The 21,580-nt window shown below is 41.8% G+C and overlaps 1 protein-coding gene and 1 pseudogene across 5 annotated transcripts in view; one reads left to right on the top strand and one right to left on the bottom strand.

The window, feature by feature from the left end:
* The window catches only part of DTD1 (D-aminoacyl-tRNA deacylase 1), a 198,379-nt gene that overhangs the window by 83,319 nt on the left and 93,480 nt on the right, over window positions 1-21,580 (top strand). The gene's annotated exons all lie outside the window — the stretch shown is intronic.
* LOC144298886 (ATP synthase F(0) complex subunit C2, mitochondrial pseudogene) lies at window positions 19,527-20,099 on the bottom strand (annotated as a pseudogene).

The following is a 21,580-nucleotide window of genomic DNA, read 5'->3' as shown; positions in this document are numbered from 1 at the left end:
ATTACCCCTGTGACCTTGGTCACTTGAGGGAAGCCAGTCTTAGGCAGTCTCTGGCCTCAGAGTCATACCTGCATTTAGATCTGGCTCAGAAGTGTTGGTGGTTCTGCCCTGGCAGGTCATTCAGTTTTTCTGAGGGCCCATGTTGGTTTGTAAAACAAGAGTGGTCCTCCTCTGCAGGGTGCTTTGGTGGAAGGGCCTCATGAAGTGCCTAGCATGTAATATTTTACCTTCCCATACTCCACATGATGCACAATAGGCCAATATGGACTGAAGATTCCTTCCTGATTGTGTCCCAGGTCAGGACTCTAGGGGACTACCATGACCCCCTCAGTTAGGCCCTGCGGCTCCAATGACACATTGAGTTCCAGGGAGATCCTGGCTTACTCAACTTGATTACACATAATCTGTTTGATTGGTGTTCCTGAGTTAAAAACATGAGAAGTAGCTTTGATACAAAGTGAGATGTCCTTAGCAAGTAGGACCTCTGTTCCTGAGGAGCAACAGTTTTTAGTGTTTGATGAAGTGTACCCATCCTTTGCAGCCTGTTTGCAAGGTGTACTTTGTAGCCTGAAATTAAAAAAAAAAAAAAAGTCAATTCTCATAGTCTTGTCAGTAACTTTGAAGTATCTTTACAGAAGAATGCATGCGGTCCACAGGACTTATTTTTATAATCTCTTGCATGTTATTTGCAAAATATGGATCTTTTTAACCTTTTATTTTGAAATAATTTTAGATTTACAGAAAACTTGCAAAAATAGTAATGAGGAGTTTCTGTACACTCATTTGGCTTCCCCTAATGTTAACATCTTACATGAACATAGCACAGTTATCAAAAGCAAGAAATGAATGTTGGTACAACACCATTAAGTAGTCTTCAACCCTTACTTGAATTTCCCTGATTTTCCCTCTAGTGTCCCTTTGGTGTTCCAGGATCGCATCCAGGATTCCATGTTGGGATTTGTCATGTCTATTTGAGCTCCTCCATCCTGAGACAGTGCCTTGGTCTCCATATTATATTTTTGAAAATGTATAAATCTATCTTTATAGAAATCCTTCGAATATAAGTTTGTTTTCTTCTCAAAGGCCCTGTTGCCTCCAGCTTCTTCTGGTGGGTCCCAGCCAGTTACACACCTGTCACATAGTACTTGCTCAGTGGATAGTAGCTGCTATTGCTCTGAGGAGAAACGAGGCATGGTTATTGGTATCCCCTCAGTATCATTTCGCTACTTTTAGAGTTTCTCATTGGGTGCCTTCCATGGCACCTGTGGGTAAATGTTTTCTAGTTTACGCAGATTCAGGTTTCCCAGTGCAGGTAGTGAGATGGAAAGGTGCCTCAGACTAGGTGCTGCAAGCCTCTGTTTTCAGTCTCAGGAGATCTGGTGTAGCAGCAGGGGCCAACATTGTGTTCTCTATTACAGATGTGTGGTGCTCATTTGAATCAATGCCAAGCCTAAGAAAGCCCAGGTCCCACTGTTTAGGTTTGTGCAAATAGACTGCACTGTCTCTGAGTAGCCCGACTGCTTATGAGGTGGTCTTTCCCAAGACTGTTGAGGTGCTCTAGAAGTGTATCTGGAAGGTCATATGCAAAGGTGGCACTCTGTGTTAACAGACTATGACAAAGAATTCCTTTCTTTCTAGGCCTGATATTGAGTATAAATATGTAGTGGTGGGGGGAGTGGGGTGTTGTTTTATTCTAGAGTTTTCTGTAAAAGTGAATTAGTTACCTGGATTCTAGAGTTGTTTGTGTGTTTGTGTATATGCATGCGTGCATGCAGGTGCATGAGACAGATACACAAATGTCTCCCATAGGGAGACAGACTGAGAGATCTAGGTTTTCCAGGACTGAGGGAGTTCTCTGGGATGTGGGACTTTTAGTGCTAAAACTGGGACAGTCTCAGGAAAACTGGGATGGTTGGTTGCCCTACAAAGGACCTAAGTGGGACAGAGGATGATGTAGGTGACACCTACAAGATTCCCAGTGATAAGTTTCTAGTCAGTTTTCTGCTGTTTGCTCTGTCCCTTTTTATTTTTTATTTTTTGCTCTGTTCCTTTTTATTTTATTTTATTTTTATTTTATTTTATTTTATTTTTAAAGATTTTATTCATTTATTCATGATAGTCAAACAGAGAGAGAGAGAGGCAGAGACATAGGCAGAGGGAGAAGCAGGCTCCATGCAGGGAGCCCGATGTGGGATTCGATCCGGGGTCTCCAGGATCGCGCCCTGGGCCAAAGGCAGGCGCCAAACTGCTGCGCCACCCAGGGATCCCAGCTCTGTTCCTTTTTAAAGAAATTCTTATTTAAATATTTTTTATTATGATTACCAACACTTAATTATTCTTGTTTTATTAATTCCCTCACTCTGTTTTGGTGGAGAATTTTGAAACATTTCCGTGATATCCTCTCGTTTCTTTATATTTGATTTCATAAAAATAAGCTTTTGTTTTGGAGTTATCTTAGATTTCCAGAAACGTTCTGAGAGTACAGAGTTCTGAATACCCAGCATCCAGCATATCCCATTGTTACAATTTTACCTGTCCATGGCACATTTGTCAAAATTAAGAACTTGCCATTGGTACATTACCATTAACTAAACTCCAGATTTTATTTGGATTTCACCAGCTTTTCCATTTCTGTCCACTTTGTGTTTCAGGATCCAGTCTAGGGCAACACATTATGTTTGATTATCTTTGACAGTTTCTGACTTTGAGAGGTATTAGTCAGGCACCCCGCAGCATGGCCTCTCATCAGGGTTTGTCTTGTGTGTCTTGTGATTAGACTGGGGTTATGGGTTTTGGGAAATCCACCCCAGACGTGACATGTCCTTGTCATCTCAGCATATCAGGGGTATGTGACACCCGTGTGGTATCCCCAGTGATGCAGACCTGGTCACCTGGTTGGCGTTAGCTAGGTGGCTCCACTGTGCTGTTACTATTTTTCCCTCTCGCTCCTCAGTTCTTGGAAGTGAATCCTGAAGCACCGGCCACCTTGAAGGGGTTCAGGAGGGTTAAGCTCCACTTCTTGGAGGTGGAGGTATTATATGTATTTATTATTTGTTGGGCTGCAGACACCGACATGACTTTGATTTCCAGATAAACAATGGATAATTCTTTGGTGTAAGTATGTCCCTTGCCATATCTGAACTTCAAATGTAACTTGGTGTCTTGTTAAATCTGGCAACCCTAAGTATTTGGAATTCTTCTGCAAGAAAAATTAGTCTCTTCCCCCACTACATTTGAATTTTAGTTTGATTCCACCATCTTTTTGGTACAATTGTCTTCCCACTTTCTGTCATCCTTCAGCAGAGTTTGATATATTTTAGTCATTGTACTTTGTCTACTTAATTTTCTTTTAAAACAACGTGGAAAATAATTGAGTTTTGCTCGAAAATGAATTAGTGTGTGTGTGCGTGTGTGTGTTTAATCAAAGGATTTTTCTCATTACGTGAGCCAAAAAGCACATTAGTTTCCAACCCCTATAAATCAAACCCAGAGGTGAAGGAAACGAGATTTGTTCTGAATTTCCAAGTGTGGATCCTGGGAGGTGCAGGGAAAAGAGTCCCTGCTGTTCCTTGAGCAGCCCCAGGGGACGAAAGCAGCAAAGAGCACATGGATTCTTGCTGAACTTGGCAGTATGAGGCACTTGTGATTGCTTAAGATCCCTGACTTCTGGCCTGTGTGAGAGAATGCTAGCTAAGTGGATGTGCAAATGAAGGTGGGCTGGAGTGGTTGGAGATGCTGAGCGGATCCGTGAAGTTTTCTTTCAAAAGGAAACAGGACCTCTTGTTGATTGCATGCAATGCACCTAGCCCGTCAGATGGTGTTGCCTTTCATCAAAGCAGCAGTTCTATAGCATGATTTCCTCCGGTGATGTGTTTCAGCAGCTGGCACCCATCTCAGCAGCAGCAGGTGTTCTAAGAAGCAACAAGGGGATGCAGAGTCAAGGGTGGCTCAGCTCCTTCTGGACAAGAGGCTGTAGCTGTCCCAAGGGCCCTGGCAAGCCTTCCTAGACCTGAAGGGCCAGGCTGAGAGGAGGTTTAGGAGCTTGGTGAACTGAATGTGACTGTGCCCTATGGACAATTGCCTTCTTACCAGTTCATTTGAAAAAATGGCACTTGAGAGGGTTCATGTCACTTGAAGGATGGGATCCTGCCTGGTACACTGTAGGTGTTTTATTAAATGTCCATCAAATGAGTACCCTCATTCTTTGCCCTATGATGTGTTCAGATGATCCTCAGCAGTTGTGACATGGATCTATCTTCCCTAAACTAAACCCTGTCTCCCTTGTTAACACCACCAATCACTTGTCATTGCCTAGTCTAAACCAATTTTCCTGACTACAGGGTCTCATTCCTTTGGGTCTCCACAGAAAGGCTCCAGCACTCCTGGAGGTGTGATGGCCTTTCGTCTGAGTGCCTTCTCCTTTTTCCTCACCAAGATGGGGCTGCCCATGCCTCTGCCTCTCTACGGTGTAGAATCTAGTCTCCGGCACCTGGCACAGTCTTTGACCTGCAGAAAGCTCTTGTCAGATATGTGGGGAGTGAGTAAATAACTACTTTAGGCTGAAATGATTTCTATATCCCAAGTAAGAAATGCTTATAGGTACCAAAGTGCCCAGGGCAACTTTTTTTTTTTTTTAAGATTTTATTTATTTATTTGAGAGAGAGCACACATAAGTACAAGCTGGGGTAGGGACAGGGGCAGAGGGACAAGCTGACTCCCGGCTGAGGGCCAAGCCAGACTCGGGGCTCAATCCCAGGACCCTGAGATCATGACCTGAGGTGAAGTCAGATGCTTAACCACTGAGCCACCCCAGGGCAACTTATTAAAATATCTGCACATGTGTACAGTTAATAAATTTAGTCAGGCTGCCAATTCTTTTGTCATGTTAAAACAAGAAGCATCACTTTTAACATAGCTTTCTGAAGGTATTACAAATGTCTGTGTTTGGTTCTTGTAATCTTCTTGAACAGAACAACATATGTCTGTCCGTGTGTTTATATTTTTTAAGATACCAGATGTCTGTAGTACAAGTTCTTATTATCTGTTTTCGAATTTTGTTTTGAAACTTGAAAACACATTTTGGGATATTGCTATAGAAATGAGTACAGAGTGCTACCTGGTCGTAGGGTATGTTTTGGCAAGCTTTTGAGTTTTGAACTTTCTTGAATTTCTACTTATGGGATGCCAGTCTGTGAAATACATGAATTGTAAACAGTGGGGTCAGTCTCTAACAACTCTAAAAAAAGAGCAGGCAGTTATATTTTTGCTGAGGATTTTGGAAGGAAAGGCTAAGTCCTGAAGAAAGACAGCTGGATTCTGCACTGTTCAGAGATGAGGAAGCCAGGAGCTGAGCACTGGGACAGTGCCACCATTTCTGGGCCCCTATTGTCGGGTAAAGTTCCCCAGACCCACACCTGTCAGCAAAGCCCCATCCTGGGGGTGGCCCAGCATCTCCTGGCAGCCACAGCTCCACCTGTCAGTGGCCAGTGGCCTAGGAACAGAGCAGTCCAATAATTATTATGAGGTGTGACTCTCTGGGTCAGTGCCCTTCTGTGTTTGGAACCACAGTGGAATTGCTGAGTGAAATGAGCTACAGTGTATCGTTTTTACACAGACCACAATCTCTTCTGAACTGCTCCCTGTTCTTTTATGAGGAAACCTAAGCAGCTTTACTTGCCCTTTTCCAGATTTTCTGCTGCTCCTTTTATAGCTGCATATGAGGTCACCAGAAGGTTTTCTTTTCAGCTTTAATGTGATCGAATTGAACACTTTTGCAGCTGTGGCTCCTCGTTTTCAAGATATTTGTTACCCTGAGTTCTGGGTAATGAGCATCTTGGAGGCGCAGAGAATCTCCCTCTAGAACACGAGTGTCTTTGAGAGGTGTAGCTCACCTGGGGTGGCGTGCAGTTAGGCAAGGGTACTCCATAGAGCACTTGTTTTAAAACTTTATTAGTAGGGGCCCCCTTTGTAGACATATAATTATATGCTGAACAGCAGTAAAACACCAGAACGAGCTGCTGTGTGACAGGATTGGGAGAGCGAGACAACAGAGAGCATTGAGCCGTTTCTGCAGGAGGTGGTGGGAAGGGGTATCTCTGAGGCTGCTTCTGAGGAGTCTTTGGTGACAGCCCAGAAGCCCTAGATCTGGAGCCAGGCATTTGTGGGCAGGGTCATCTCACATGGTCGAGGGTCTGTCCTTGGTGCTCCCCGCCTCTCTGGACAACCGCTCTCTGAGCTCTGGACCTGTGTCTCACTGGAGGCCCGATAGTTCTGCTGGGAAGTCAGTCAGTCTCAGTGTTTCCTCTGCTGTGTTCCTCTTTTCCCTGTCATATTCACGATCTGTCACTGGCTCAGGCTCTTGGCACCTCTTTTCCCTGGCCTCCTGTTCCTCATCTGTACCCAGGGCCTGTTCATCAGTGTCTTGGTAAGAATTGAAATAGCGCTAGTGGCCGGCGTTGATGGAGCAGTTGTGGTGCTAGGCTGCTGTCACTGTGCTTCACTGTGTTATCATACTCACCCCTTGCTCCAGCCTTGTCATGGGAGGTGCAGATGACCCATAACTTCCATTTCTTGTATCACTACTGAACCGGAGTTCACTTCTCAGCTAACACTGGAATTTTCTAACTGCCCCTGATGAGTCAGCATGCCAAGGGTTTCTTTCTGTACCATGTCTTGCATACCAGGGTTTGATGAATATCTCCACCACTTTGATCCCAGCAGTCCCTTCCAAAAGTCCTTGCTGGCTCTGCTTCCCTTAGGTAAAGATCAAACTTGAGCCAGGTACAGGTCTGTGTGTCTAGGTCTGGGTCACACTGCTTTCCTGTAAGGATTGTCAACAGGAACACATACTTCTTGTCCCCAAGACCGTGCTCCAGCTCTTTCACCTACATGGCTGCAAATTAATGCACCTTCTTCCCGCTCTCCCTTTTTTGCAATGGAATGGCAGGCCTGTCTTGTTTGCGGATGGTGCTGTTGTGCACAACTATTTGTTAGCACTTTCATTGCCTGGCAATGTGATGAAGTCATTTCCATTTGACTTCTCAAGAGCTCATCCCTTGTTCTGCAATTAAATTAGGAACTCTTTTCTAATAACTCTTTTTCTGTAAGAGAACCAGAACTTAGAAAGCTCCCCAAAGTCTCCATGACAATGCACAGAACTGGCAGTTGACAAGTATTTGCCTTTTTTTTTTTTTTTTAAATTTAATTTATTTATTTATTCATGAGAGACAGAGTGAGAGAGAGAGAGGCAGAGACAGAGAGGGAGAAGCAGGGTCCATGCAGGGAGCTTTATGTGGGCCTCGATCCCAGGTCTCCAGGATCACGCCCTGGGCTGAAGGCAGCACTAAACTGCTGAGCCACTTGGGCTGCCAAGTATTTGCTTTCTATTAGAGTCCCAAAGAAAACATTCCTCAGGGTGGTGCTTTGTGTCACTGCACGTGGACGCGGTAATCATGTTTCTCCAGTATTGTTCTTCAGCAGTGTTCTCTCCATGAGAGGCTCACTTGGACTAACCAAGCAAAGCAAGAAGCCAGTGGTGACACTTCCTAAGGTTTCTGTACATTGGGACAGTGAAAACACTGGTGTCATCATCAGTATTATCTATTAATAGAAAAATGTAAGTCTGGAGTTCTGGTGGCATTCATAATTATTTTTCATCATTTCTTCTAATGTTTATGATGTGGACCACTCCACAGATTCTTGGGGTGGCTGTGGTTGACAGCCTCACGAAAAGGGTGTCTTTGTCCTCCCTTAGTAGCAGCCCGAAACAGCCTCCACTAAGTAAATGCACTTGAATTTGCAGAGTATATGGGACTCTGTTGCCTTCTAGAATAAAGAAAGGAGGAAAGGGAGAGGCTGCACCTTTACATGACATTCTTAGACTGAGGGGCTCCTTTGCATTCTGTATTTATTTTATTTGGAGACCTTGGTCTCATTACAGTTTAGATCTTGTTCTCTTCCTTTTGCAGCTTATTTAATTGAGAACATTTCAATGAAAAAAAGTCTAAAACATTGCAGTTGTAAAGAATCTGGGGTCACGCAGAGGCCTTAATTGATCCTTATGATGAACGAATGACTGTAACTCCCTGGCGAAGGGCCTCCTTTTCATTATTTCCCAAGGCCTTTATCCCATCTCGATCAGCGTGGAACAGCTTAATGTTTTTGGCCCATTGCACTCTGAGTTATGCTACTTTTAAAGCTTGGACTATATAACCAAGAGGCTGAAGCCAGAGTAAGCTGGATAGCATACTCCTGTGCTATTTATTGCATGAGGCAGTAAAAACAGCACCAACGCAGTCCTTTGTTTTACTTTTTGTGGGCTCTGTCATCACTTTAATTGGTTGTTGTTAGAACAGATGTTTTAAAAGGAATATTTTAGCATGATTGTATTTGCTTATTTAATTTCTGATGACTTGCAGGACATTTATATTTACATTTTTTTTTAAAAAAGAGCTGTGGGCCATGGGAGCAGAGCAACCCCATTGGCCCTTTCCAGACCTGGTCCTTGGGAAGAGATAGTGAGGATGCCATGGTGAGCTTTGCTGGGAAGAGTCTTGAGGGAAAGAACCATGAACTTCAAAACCTAGGGCCAGCATGCAGAAACCTCTCCATGTACAGTCAGTAGAACATTCAATAGCAATCCAAATGTCAAATCACCTTGAAAAATGGCTTTTAAGAATGCAGAAGTGAAGTTACCAGTGTTTTAAGGTAAGCAGAATTTAAAAAGAAAATATTCCATCTGTTTGGAGAGAGCTTTTGAACCAATTAAAGCCTTCACAACTCTGATACCTTTGTAAAGCATCGAACTGACTTCAGACTTGGACATGAGCTTGGTTCCTGTGCTAAGGAGTCCAGTAATTATTTTTGGTTCATTGAATTTGGGCATTCATAGAAAAGCTTATCAATATTAACTTTCAGAAAAAAAAAAGAGATTTGTTTCCACATTTGGGTCAAAGCGTACCTTCTAAATTGCTATTTCATAACAAGGTTTGCAAAGTAATAATGTAGCTCAGTAGTTTGAAGAATTTTAGATTCAGAAAATGTGTCTAAGGATGAAAGGTTTATTTTAAGAGTTCCTTGATCTTTATACTGTTTGAATCTTCTTCTCTGCTCTTTTACAAATTTGGATAGATGGGGAAACTCCATTGGTTTATCCTAAAGCAGATACCTAATAAGTCAACATAACATCATCAGTGGAAGTGGTCGTGATGAATCCTGTGGCCTAGTAAATTTCTTTCTATAGTTAATTGATACATTAGCTGATTTGGGGCTATACTGTTATGATTGTACAGAAAATGTTTGTTACAGTAAGCCAGCCAGACAGATGCTGCCCAACTGATAATCAGAACTTCCTAGATGTCAAAGTCTCTTGATTCTGAGCCAAAAAATCAATCTGTTCTTTTGTCTAGCTGGGTTCTGCTTCTACTTCTTCCTGTTGCACAGGACTTGTTTGGTGCATAACAGGCATTCAATAACTGTCTATTGAATTGCCAAAGACTTAACAAGTGATCAGATGTTATTTGTACCTGGGAGTAATTTATTGCTGGAGTGCCAGGTCACCTGGTTTCCACGATGTTATTATCTGTGAGTCTTAACTGGAAGTCAGGCTGCTTAACCTGTCCAATTTGTTTAAGCCTAAGTTGAAATTCTAAGGTTTTTTTTTGGTTGGTGGTTGGACCTTTTGTTATTATGGGATATCTTAAACCATTTGAGATCAGTTGACCAATTTTTTTTTTTTTTTTTTGTATTTTGTATCCACCTAAGTATTTTTAGAGTTAATAAAATGTGAAACTGTTTCTGGGTTGAAAAATGCTACAAGTTAAGGCACATGGTAGAATACATGTATGAATCATATTTTCTTTCATGATTGTTATTCATTTTTACAAGTTATGGGGAAGAGGCTGGGAGGGACTTGATTCTTAGCAGGTTGCTACTCTTATGTAACATAACATGAAAGGTCTAGAGTGATGAAAATTTTTCTTGTCAAGTTTATGATTCTTGACCTTTAATAATATCTATCTCAATTGATTAGAAATAAAGTATAGTTTCTTTGAGATACTGTCATTATTTTCAAAAGAGTTTTTTAACTCTTTAAACCCATGTCACATGTAAATTGGCACTAAAAGTGTCTTGCAGGGTAATAGAAGTTTATGCCTGGGGATGCAAGCACAGAAGTCTTTTTCTCAGTTTCTTTTTTTTTTTTTAATTTTATTTATTTATTTATTTATGATAGTCACACAGAGAGAGAGAGAGAGAGAGAGGCAGAGACATAGGCAGAGGGAGAAGCAGGCTCCATGCACCGGGAGCCCGATGTGGGATTCGATCCTGGGTCTCCAGGATCGCGCCCTGGGCCAAAGGCAGGCGCTAAACCGCTGCACCACCCAGGGATCCCTTTTTCTCAGTTTCATTGCTGAGTGGGACCTAGTGTATTTTTCAGCCAAGTGTACTTGCTCAGTCTCTCTGATAGCGTTTATCTGATCATGTTTTCTCCTTAAAATATGTCCAAAATGAAATAAAACCCTATGTTTAGATACTCTTCTGTTTAGAATTCACAATTTGAAACTTTTGTTTCATTTATTCTAAATTGATACAAACCATTTCAGGATCACCTTTTCAAAATCATTGGTAATAAAGGGGAGGAGAAACCTGGAGAAAGGAGATACCTTTCCCTTTTTAAATTACCCAGTTAAGTGTCTCAGGGTTTACATTTTTTCCTGTATTTGCATTGCTGTTTTTCTATTTTTTCCATGTAGATTTATATCAAAGGTACTTTACTGGTACTTTGGTGATTTCTTTTTTTAATTTTTCAGTTTGCTAACTTGATTCCATGATGTACATATACATGGAAACTATTGCTGTTGAAATATTCTGAGCAGTAATAATTTTATTGACTTGGAAACCTGGGTTGTCTTGGTTTCCAGTGGTTGCTTGCAGTGTTTAAAGTAACTGACAACCCTGGGATCATCACAAAATGTTTATGATTAGAACAAAGGGCGGTGGCTAGGGTAGGGAATGGGGAAAATGCCATTTAAATGACAAACTGCTTGTGGTATCACATAGAGAGGGCAGTTTACCCATGTCCCTTAAAATAACATCATAATATTAAGAATTAAAAATAATTTTACCTGGAGAGGACCTCAAGAGTGAATATCAAAAAGTTCAAATGAGGGGCCCGAGGTACAATAAACCAGTTTGGTGGCTCCAAAAAAAAAAAAAAAAAAAAGAGTTCAAATGAGCTTAAAAGTGTATCAAAGGAATTATTGGACAGCACACACCATTTCAAGTGTTACTTTGTGGAAGATTGTCTGTTCTGTGGGTTTGCCTGCAATTTGGGGCCACATGTGTGATCTTGTGATCCCTGGATTGATTGGAAATGCCTCTTTATTGATAAAGTCAGGTGTGGTCTCCTCTGGGGGAGGTAGTGTCCCTCCTCTACTTTGCCAGTTTGAATGTTCACCAAGCTGTATTGGAAGTTAGCTGGCCTCCCAGGTGTCCCTGGAGGAGCCCTAGGCATGCTGGTGAAGCCCCAGTCTCAGCCCTGAAAAGTAAATTCTGGGGGGGAGGGGTGTCACGTGGGTTGTACTGTAGTTCAGATTATCTGCATTTGATATCTAGTGCTATGTAGCACATTACCCCAAACTCAGCAGCTCAACATGACAACAAATATTGTTCATAGTTTTTGTGGGTTAGGAATTGCTTAGTTGGGTGGTTCTGGTCAGGGGTCTTTTGTGCAGTTACGGTCATGGTGTCAGCAGGACAGGCAGAAGGGACTACTTCCTGAGTAGCCCTTAGGAGGCTGGCAGGCTGGTGCTGGCTGTGTTGGCAGGAGGCCGCAGTTTCTTGCCATTTAGACTTTGTCACTGGGCTGCTTCAGTGTCCTCAATGACATGACAATTGGTGTCCCCCAGAGACCTCACCTCTGAAGTCACATGCTGTCATTCCTGCAGTATCCTGTTGGTTACCCCTGTGAGTCCTGTTCATCGTGACTGCACAAGATCACAAATACTAGGGGCTGGAATCCCTGGGGAATCTCGAAGGCTGGCTGCCACACCATCACAAACATACCTTCTTTTGGGTAGAATCCATCCTGTTGTCACATCATGAAATTAAAGCTGAAAAAAAAATGCTTGCTGAGTACAGGCATTCTGTTATATTCTGGGAAACTTGCAGAGATGGCTGCCTAGACATCATAGAGAAAAGTGGCATACTTGCTGAGTGTGTGGTTTCTTCAAATGTTCTTTTAAAATCAGTGATAACACTTATCTCTTTTAACAAGGAACATGAACTCACCCTAATTCTACCCTCCAGAGTACCCAAATGCTTTTAGTTTTTTCCCACATAGTCCTTTTTTTCTGTGCCTCTGTATAGGGCTTACTGGTACCTCTAGATCTACAAAGATATTTACAAAATGGGATCTCACTGTACTGTTTTATAACCTAATTTTTCTACTTTTAACATCATGGACATTTTTACATATCTTCAAATAATCTTTCTCAAGCTCTCTTTTAATGGAGCCTACCTACCACTGTGTCATAAGTGGTAGTCTATTACCTAACTCACTATTGTTGGACATTTAAATTTTGTTCTAGCTTTCCATCTTAGGAGCAGTGCTGTGGCAAACTGCATTGTGTCCTAAATCTTGCTGTGTAGCTGGAGTTGATTCTTTTTTTTTTTTTTTTAATAAATTAATTTTTTATTGGTGTTCAATTTACCAACATACAGAATAACACCCAGTGCTCATCCCGTCAAGTGTCCACCTCAGTGCCCGTCACCCATTCACCCCCACCCCCCACCCTCCTCCACCCCACCACCCCTAGTTCGTTTCTCTGGGGTTGATTCTTGACATGAATTCCCAGACCTGTAACTGCTGAGTCAGACAACATCGTCACACTCAAAGTTTTGATAAGGAGCATGGTGTCTTTATTTTTATTATTTATTTAAAGTAGGCTCCACACCCAGCATGGGGTTTGAACTCATGACACTAAGATCAAGAATTGCATACTTTATCAACTGAGCCAGCCAGGTGCCCCCCTCCATGTCTTTAGAGTTAGCCTTTAGCTGGCAGAGTTCACAGGGGCTCCTTCCTGAGCATTGGATCAGCATATCAATGTGAATTTTTGCCAATTTAATAGATTAAAAAATGGTAAAACAGTAGAAATTTTGTTTATCTGGAGTATATCTCGCTTAAAAAAATAAGTCAGTTGATTTCTACTTGCCCAAAGAAGTTGCATGGAGGAGTTGGGAATAACCTAGCCATGTGGAATGAACTGCCAAACAATTCAAGCAGAAACCCAAGCAGCCTTCCCTGCAAGCAGCTGTTTTCTCCACCTGTGCGGAAGCCAATAAATTGGAAAATTGACTGTTTTGTTTCATCCTTCCTTTCTCTCTGCCCGCTCTAAATCTGATGGTTCTGCCGAACCCCAGAACAGGTGAGAGCGGAGAGCCAAAGCACTGGGGTACTCATCCCCAAGGCTATTGGTTTATTTTCAAAGTTTTGAAGGTGATGGTGTCCTGTGTGCCTTCACTGAATGCCACTGGTTATTAGGATGGTCGTGTCTGTTCTGGGTATCTGTCGCTGGTTAACGGAGGAGGGCTCAGTGACAGACCTTGAGCTTCCAGCCTGGGGCTTACATTTATGTGTACTGGACAGGCACATACTTGTTGGCCCTTTGATACTTCCATCTCAGGCCCATCAAAAGAGCAGGAACAGGAAGGAGAAGGGAACTACCATTTATTCAGCTCCTAGTTCCTCCTTGCCAGGCATTTCTCTTGTTTTTACTCACTTCCTCTCCCCCTTCCAGGAAAGGAAAAGAAGCATGCATTTTGTATACATTATTTTACTCAGGTGACAAAGTCATTAATCATGGTCATAAATAACATACAACTTAAAAATTTCTTTCATGCATGAACTTTATGAGCAAATAAATATTTTCTTATTTGAAGCCTTTATTTTCTCTGCCTGATTCAAGAGTTTACAACCCTTAACAACCCATGTACATCTCAATGGTTTAAGGTTTCAGTTTGCTGTTTCTATAATGTAAAAACACATGCAACTTCTTCCATTAAGGAGATAACATGCCTTTGTGTGTTTGTGTGTGTGTGTGTGTGTGTGTGTGTGTGAGAACTGGAGCCCTGACTTTTGAACTGCTTGCGTAAGAATCCATGGTGTGTCTGCAGCTCTGAGTGACTTAGGGGACATTTCAATGACATTTCATTTCTGAGTTTATAGTTGACGCTTCAATAATGGGTGTTTGAGGCCAGCACCCCCCTGTGGGTAACAGTTCATGTATCACTTGTAACTCCCCCAAACTTAACTATTCATAGCCTACTGTTGTTATAAGCCTTACCCATAACATAGTCAATGAACACGTTTTGTATGTTATATGTATTGTATACTATATTCTTACAATAAAGTAACCCGGAGAAAAGACAATGTTATTAAGAAAATTGTAAGGAAGAGAATATGTATTTATAGCAGTATGTTTATCCAAAAAAATCTGTATGTAAGTGGACCTGTGCAGTTCAAACCTGTCAGCTGTATTTTACTGTTTGTTCTGTTTTTCCTCTTGGAGCTGTTTTCTAGACCCAGGGGATTAGGTTGGTTGAGGCTGGCTGACATGCCTGAAGTGTCCATCCAGTGCTGCTCTGATGTCTCTCATGGTGGAAATTCACCCCCAGGGAATGCTTTCCAAAAGGCCCATGTTTACCTCTGTGTCTTGTGCTTTAGATGTTTAACAAATACTGCTTAATGAAGACATTTTACTTTCCAGAGCATTCATAGCCATTCACAGATGGGAGACCTGTTGGGATTTTACTGATGGACTGGACAGAGAAATGGAAAGACTAGTCAGAGGAGAGCTAGAGCCCAAACTCCCTCTGTTTCCTTGACTTTATCAAACTTTATCTAAATATAGCTACAAAAAAGGCAAAATTTAGGAGCATCCAGTCTACCAAAGTCCTAAACAGTAATTTGAGAAATGTAGTTGCTGCTTTTAAAAAATTAAACCTCAGCTCTCCTTACCAGACACAAGTGTGATCTTAAAATACGCTTGGTGAAAGGAACGTAGGGGCTGGTTTCTTTCTTTTTTTAAGGTTTTATATGTTTGTTTCTGAGAGACAGAGAGAGGCAGAGACATAGGCAGAGGGAGAAGCAGGCTCCTCACTGAGAGCCCAGTGTGGGACTCGATCCCAGGACCCTGTGATCATGACCTGAGCTGAAGGCCGATGCTCAACCACTGAGCCACCTAGGTGTCCCTAGGGGCTTATTTCTAAAACACTGCACTCTTTGATGCTCTGGTCTCTTGTGGAATAAATCATAAATGCCGGTTTCCCTTAGATTTTTGAGGTGATATGAGAGCCTTATGAGTAGAAATATAAAAGAAAGGCTTAGAAAAGAATTTGAGACCAAGAGGTGCTGTAAATGGTGGCAGGACAGCAAAAGCAAGAAGGAAGTTAAAACCCACATGTGATTCTGATGTGGACAACCTTGGGTTTAAAGGGCTCTCCAGAGGCCTGGAGCCACCTCCCGGCTGGCCATCTACAGGCACACTGCGCCAGGCATCCAATAGGAGAAAGTGGAGCTGATTTTAAGAGAGTTCTAGGTGAGGGATGGGCTGTTAACACCTCCACTAGTAATTCAACTTTACTGTCTGGAAATGTTCTTTCTTTGGAACTTAAGTCTTTCTACATTAACCCACTGCCTACTTTCCCCCACATCTCCCTGGGGATGTAGTATGTCTTATGTTCTGACACTTGCTATTTTCTGGAAGCTCATCATAATCCATCTCAAGCAATTGATGTTTTCATACTTGATTACAGGTGAGCCCATATTGTAGTTGTGATTTTTTCTGAGAGAAGAGATATTAAAAATTATGTCAGAAATAATACGCATTTTAAATCCTAAATATCTAAATGCTTGATGTTGAGATGAAGTTTTTCAGGTGAACTATTTATGCTCCAGGAATATAACATTTTAGCTTTTTGATTCCATAGTCATTTTTTGGCCTTACCTTCCCATTTGTGTCCCTGTGTAGCCCCTTGTCACTACCTCATCCTCTCCACCAGCATCACCCCATGATTCCCACTGAGAATTGATTTCCTTTCTGTTCAGTATATTTTGGGCTTGGAATCAGTAAACTCTCCTAGACAAAGTCTCCTCGTATCCTGTCCCTTGGCTTTCTAGGAGAGCTCTTTTCTCCATGTTTGACTGTGCCATCCCTAGGATGGCTTCTGAGGAGTGGAAGGGAAACCTGGCTAGACCTCATGTCATGGGTTCTCTTTGAATACTAAATGTCAGTTTTGCAGCAGAGTAAAAACCCACAATGAGCCCCATCCTTCTTCAAGTCCCTGAGTAAGCCAGGGCCTTCTTTCTGGTTTTCCTGAGACCATGCTTTTGAGTTGTGAAAGCCTTTCTTGATTTACATTTTCTTTGATTGCTTCTGAAAAGGCCTGTTGGCCTGACAGCAGTTGCCATGGGGATGATACTTGTGTGGTTAGTGCTGTGGGGCAGTCACCATTATTGAGAGCACCAGGTGCCTATTTATTCACCACGTGCAATGAGATTCTGTTCTAAAGCACATGAAAGTGACTCACCCTAACCTTATTCTCTATCTGATTATAGTCTGGGAGCCTACATGACATCCATCCCAACTGTGGTGGTTGTAATTTGCCACTTGCTGGCCTTAATTTTCTAAGGAGTCTGGAACTTGGGGTACTTTTCTTGAAGAACAGATATTAAAAGTGAGATTTTAAATAATTACCTTCCCTGGTATGTTTTATATTGTAATACTGACCTATCTGAGTGACAGGAGGAGGAATGGATAAACCACTTTTGAAAACTGACCTAATCAACCTTGCCATGTCAATTCTTAAATTCTTTTTGGTGGGTAATAATCACCACCAGAATGTGTGAGGTTAGTTATTCCTTCTGCCAACCTCCTTGCCAGGTGTGATGGAAGCAAGTATCAGACCAAATTCTGCTCAATAGTATTTGTTAAAGAGACATGCATTCACAAGCTGGCACAAAACCAGTGCTCGAGAGGATGCTGTATCTTCTAGACTTAGCAGCAGGAACCTGTATGGGCTACGTTAGGCCCCTGGATCTGCACTAGGATCCTGATCCAGGATCAGTGTGTATAGATAGCACTGCTCAGGAATTAAGGCTAGGGCCTCTTTCCCAGGCATAGAGGTGACATACCTGGGTAGACTCTCATACCCTATTTGTGCAGGGTCCGGGGAGTTTGCCTCAAATATTACAGCCATTCCACGTTTCATGAATACTGTTAACTTTCACTGGTGAGAACCCATTTCTTTTTCTTTCTTTCTTTCTTTCTTTCTTTCTTTCTTTCTTTTCTTTCTTTCTTTCTTTCTTTCTTTCTTTTCTTTTCTTTTCTTTTCTTTTCTTTCTTTTTGATTTTATTTATTCATGAGAGACACAGAGAGAGAGAGAGGCAGAGACACAGGCAGAGGGAGAAGCAGGCTCCATGCAGGAAGCCTGATGTGGGACTCCTCGATCCTGAGACCCCAAGATCATGCCCTGGGCTGAAGGCAGGCGCTAAACCACTGAGCCACCCAGGGATCCCCTTTTTCTTTTTCTTTTTTTTTTGAAAATGAAAAAATATTTTTATTAATTACCTTCCTGGCACATATCTGTAATGCTTATTTCCTTACCTATTTTGGCTTCATTGTCTTGACTAACTCTTCCTTTGACAGTAATTTCATAATATTATTGTCTGTAGAGAAAAGAGAAACACAATTCAGTCTCTCTTCTGCCAGGGCTAATCAACATCTGTATTGTTTATAGTTTATTGTTTAGAAAAATTTCTTTCAGTTTCAGTACCCATTCTTAGTAATCTCATGTAAATATTTATTTATTTTTATTTTATTTTTAAATTTTATTTAAATTCAATTAATTAACATATAATGCATTATTGATTTCAGAAGTAGAGGTCAGTGATTCATCAGTTATATAACACCCAGCTCATTACATCACGTGCCCTCCTTAGTGTCCATTGCTCAGTTACCCCATCCCTTCACCCCCTCCTTTCCCTCAGTTTGTATTCTTTGATTAAGAGTCTCTTACGGTTTTTCTCCCTCTGTGATTTTATCTTGTTTTATTTTTTCCTCTCTTCCCCAGTGATTCTGTTTTGTTTCTTAAATTACACGTATGAGTGAGATCATATGATAATTGTCTTTCTCTGATTGACTTATTTTGATTAGCATAATACCTCTAGTTCCATCCATGTTGTTGCAAATGGCAAGATTTCATTTTTAAAAAATTTTATTTCAGAGAGAGCAAGCACAAGCATGAGCAGGAGGAAGGGCAGAGGGAAGAGGCAGACTCCCTGCTGAGCAGGGAGCCCGATGTGGGGCTTGATCCTAGAACCCTGGGATCATGACCTGAGCTGAAGGTGGACATTTAACCAACTGAGCCACCCAGGTGCCCCTAAATTATTATTATTATTATTTTTTTTTTTCCTAAATTATTTTTTGATGGCTGAGTAGTATTTGTGTGTGTGTGTGTGTGTATGTATGTGTGTGTGTGTGTGTATACACACACATACATACACACACACGTATACATATATATGTGTATATATACTTATATATCTCACAAATTCTTTATCCATTCATCTATTGATAGATATCTGGGCTCTTTCCATACCCATTTCTAATACCTGTTATGCAGATTAACTAAGCATTAATTTGCTACTGAATGCCTACTTCTGACATTCATTTTCTCATAGCACAGCCCATTGACAAGGTGTAGATAATGAAGGCCCTGGCATCATGGTCTCTAGAATAGGGGTCCTGATTAGAACAAAGGCTGCCCATTCCTGGCAGGCCATGTGGCAAGGCCTCAGTGTCTCTGCTGAAGGGAGACAATAAAGAAATCAAGCACCTACTTTTTATGGCACTTGGAGGCAGCTGCCTTTCATAAGGTGAGGTTGAGGAAGTGGGAGCGCTCACACATCAGGAGATCAAAGTACAGAGTTGATGATGGGTTCACCTTTGGCAATGTAATCTGAAGGTGGTTCTCTGAATTAGCAAGTTTATGTCTATCACAAGGATAGTTTTCTACACTTAACAAAAGTCTTCCAGTTGGTTCCTTATTCCTAAGGCTACCATAGACAGGCTTCTGTTTTGAATGTATATCAATAGTTTATTTGGCTCATAATGTTTTTTAACCAGTCTTTCCATAAAGTTGGCAAGTAATTAGCTGCATGAAGTGTTATCTACCCTTTATCTTAGTGATTTTTTTTTTAAGGCCTGACAAGTGGCTAGTAATTTATTTAAGTAGTCCTGAGTACTGAGCCACACACCCTCGTGCAGGAGCCTCGTGATGGGGATGGAAATCTATTATCTCTGGGTCACACAATAGCTGGGTATGCTGAGCTAGCTGTCAATTTGGGACATTTTATTTTATTTTATTTTTATTTTTTCTTAATAATACAGTATTTATTTGTCTTCCCTCTGTCAAACCCTGAGCCAGGCTGCCTGGGGAGGTAAACAAGACATAGGAGAAAGACCTATGGGAGGTGGTGATGACTCCTTCCCATGGCAAAGAGGATGAGAAAGGTCACCATCAAGCAAAAGAGCCCCATGGCCTCTGAGAGGGTGTAGGAGAAGAGCTGTTGCTTCAGAGAGGGATTCCTGGCATAACCAATGATGAAGTTCCCAAACACATTCCCGGTTCCAGCCCCAAAGCCAGCCACCCCTACAGTGGCAGCCCCAGCCCCAATGAACTTGGCTGCTGTGTCAATGTTCCTTGAAAAGGTGCTGGTTTGGAAGCTGTGGCTAGGATTAAGTGAGGTCACGGGACATGGGGCTGCCAAACTGCTGAGGCTCTTATCTGTCAGTGTCTCTGGTGGTTTTAGCACCACTGCAGACAGTGATCAGCTCAACAGCTGAGAGGTGCTCTGGACCAAGAAGGGAGTGGAGACGAACTTTGCACAGGCGTACGTTTTCAGGGGATGGGGGGCTGTAGCAAGAGAGTTGCTCCCAGTGCGGAGACGACAGAGAGGGGCGGGGGATTTGGGACATTTTAAACAGATTCGTTTACAGGCTGGTTTGCTGGCAAGGTGTAGAATTATTTTAAGCATGATGAGGTGAAAATTAGGTTCACAGACACCTTCATGACAAGTTGTCTTTTACTGGAGCCATGTTAATTTGCCTGGATTGCACAGTGTTTAGTTTTACCTCATTGGGAATTTTATGGGATTGATAAAGAGTGTTTCTCTTATTGGAGGTAGGTATTTTACTGGAAGGCTTTCAATATGGAAATGAAACATCATTACCTAGAGAGGAACAGGAATAGGAATTAGAGTGGGCTTCTTGACAGAAACTTTGCAAGCCAGCAGAGGATAGAGGAGAATATTTCAAGGATTGAAAGAAAAACTCACCAATTTAGGCTTCTACATTCTGTGAAGTTACCCTTCAAAAGTGAAGGAGAAATCAAAACGTTCTCACACAAAGACTGAGAGAACTCATTGTCAGCAGACTCGCCCTGTAAGAAATGGTAAAAGGAGTTCTTTAGGTAGAAGAAAAATGATGTAGGTCAGACACTTGGGTCTCCATAAGAAAGGAAGAGTACCAGGGAAGAAATAAATTATGATGAAAGAATTTTTTTATTTATCTTATTCTCAGTGGAACCAAAAGTTAACCATTTGTTCAAATGAGTACCAGTAACTATAGCATATGAGCAAGTGAAATGAATGATAGCAATGTCATAAGGGATGGGAGAGAGGAATTGGGAATTCTGCTATAGGGGGCCTGTACTAGACAGGTTAACACTATAGTGTTAATTTAAAGGTGACTTAGATTAGTTAAAAATGTGTATTGTAAGCTCTAGGGCAATCACTAAAAGTTTGAAAAGAAAAATGTAATTAATTGGTCCATTGAGAGAGTGAGCACACATTTGTAAAGACATGTGTTTGTCTCTCCCTATTTTAGACAACAAATACTTCTATTCCCCTTCCAGTTCTTGGTCAGACTACTACCGTGAGGGTTATATGTGTTATGCTTTGTGCCAAATTTGATATGCTAGTTCCTACCCATTGTTGCACACTGTGAGTTGTAAAGTATGTTCCTTGGTTTGAAGAAATGTAATCTGGTGGCCCAAGTGGGTACAGTAGTCCTTTTGTTTTAATCCTTCAGTAGTGTTTAAAGGCTTAACATCTGCCACCCAGTCTGCAAAGTTCAGTTCAGACTGCCTATTCATGTCAGAACTTATTTATAATCTCCTGGATCTACAGGCAGCAATTCGTGTTGTCCATTTGCCAGCGGCATACAGGACCTTTCTTTAAGGAATCTGCCTAAGAGCTGAGTTTCTTTCTTGTGTGTATGTGTGTGTTTTAAGATTTACTTACTTATTTTATTTTATTTTATTTTTGATTTTTTTAAAATTATTTATTTATTTATGATAGTCACACACAGAGAGAGAGAAAGAGGCAGAGACACAGGCAGAGGGAGAAGCAGGCTCCATGCACCGGGAGCCCGATGTGGGATTCGATCCTGGGTCTCCAGGATCGTGCCCTGGGCCAAAGGCAGGCGCCAAACTGCTGCGCCACCCAGGGATCCCTAC

The sequence above is a fragment of the Canis aureus genome, chromosome 26 (genome assembly GCF_053574225.1).
Source record: "Canis aureus isolate CA01 chromosome 26, VMU_Caureus_v.1.0, whole genome shotgun sequence".
Lineage (NCBI taxonomy): Eukaryota > Metazoa > Chordata > Mammalia > Carnivora > Canidae > Canis > Canis aureus.
Note: the sequence above shows the minus strand (reverse complement) of the source record. Positions and strands in the feature narration are given on the sequence as shown.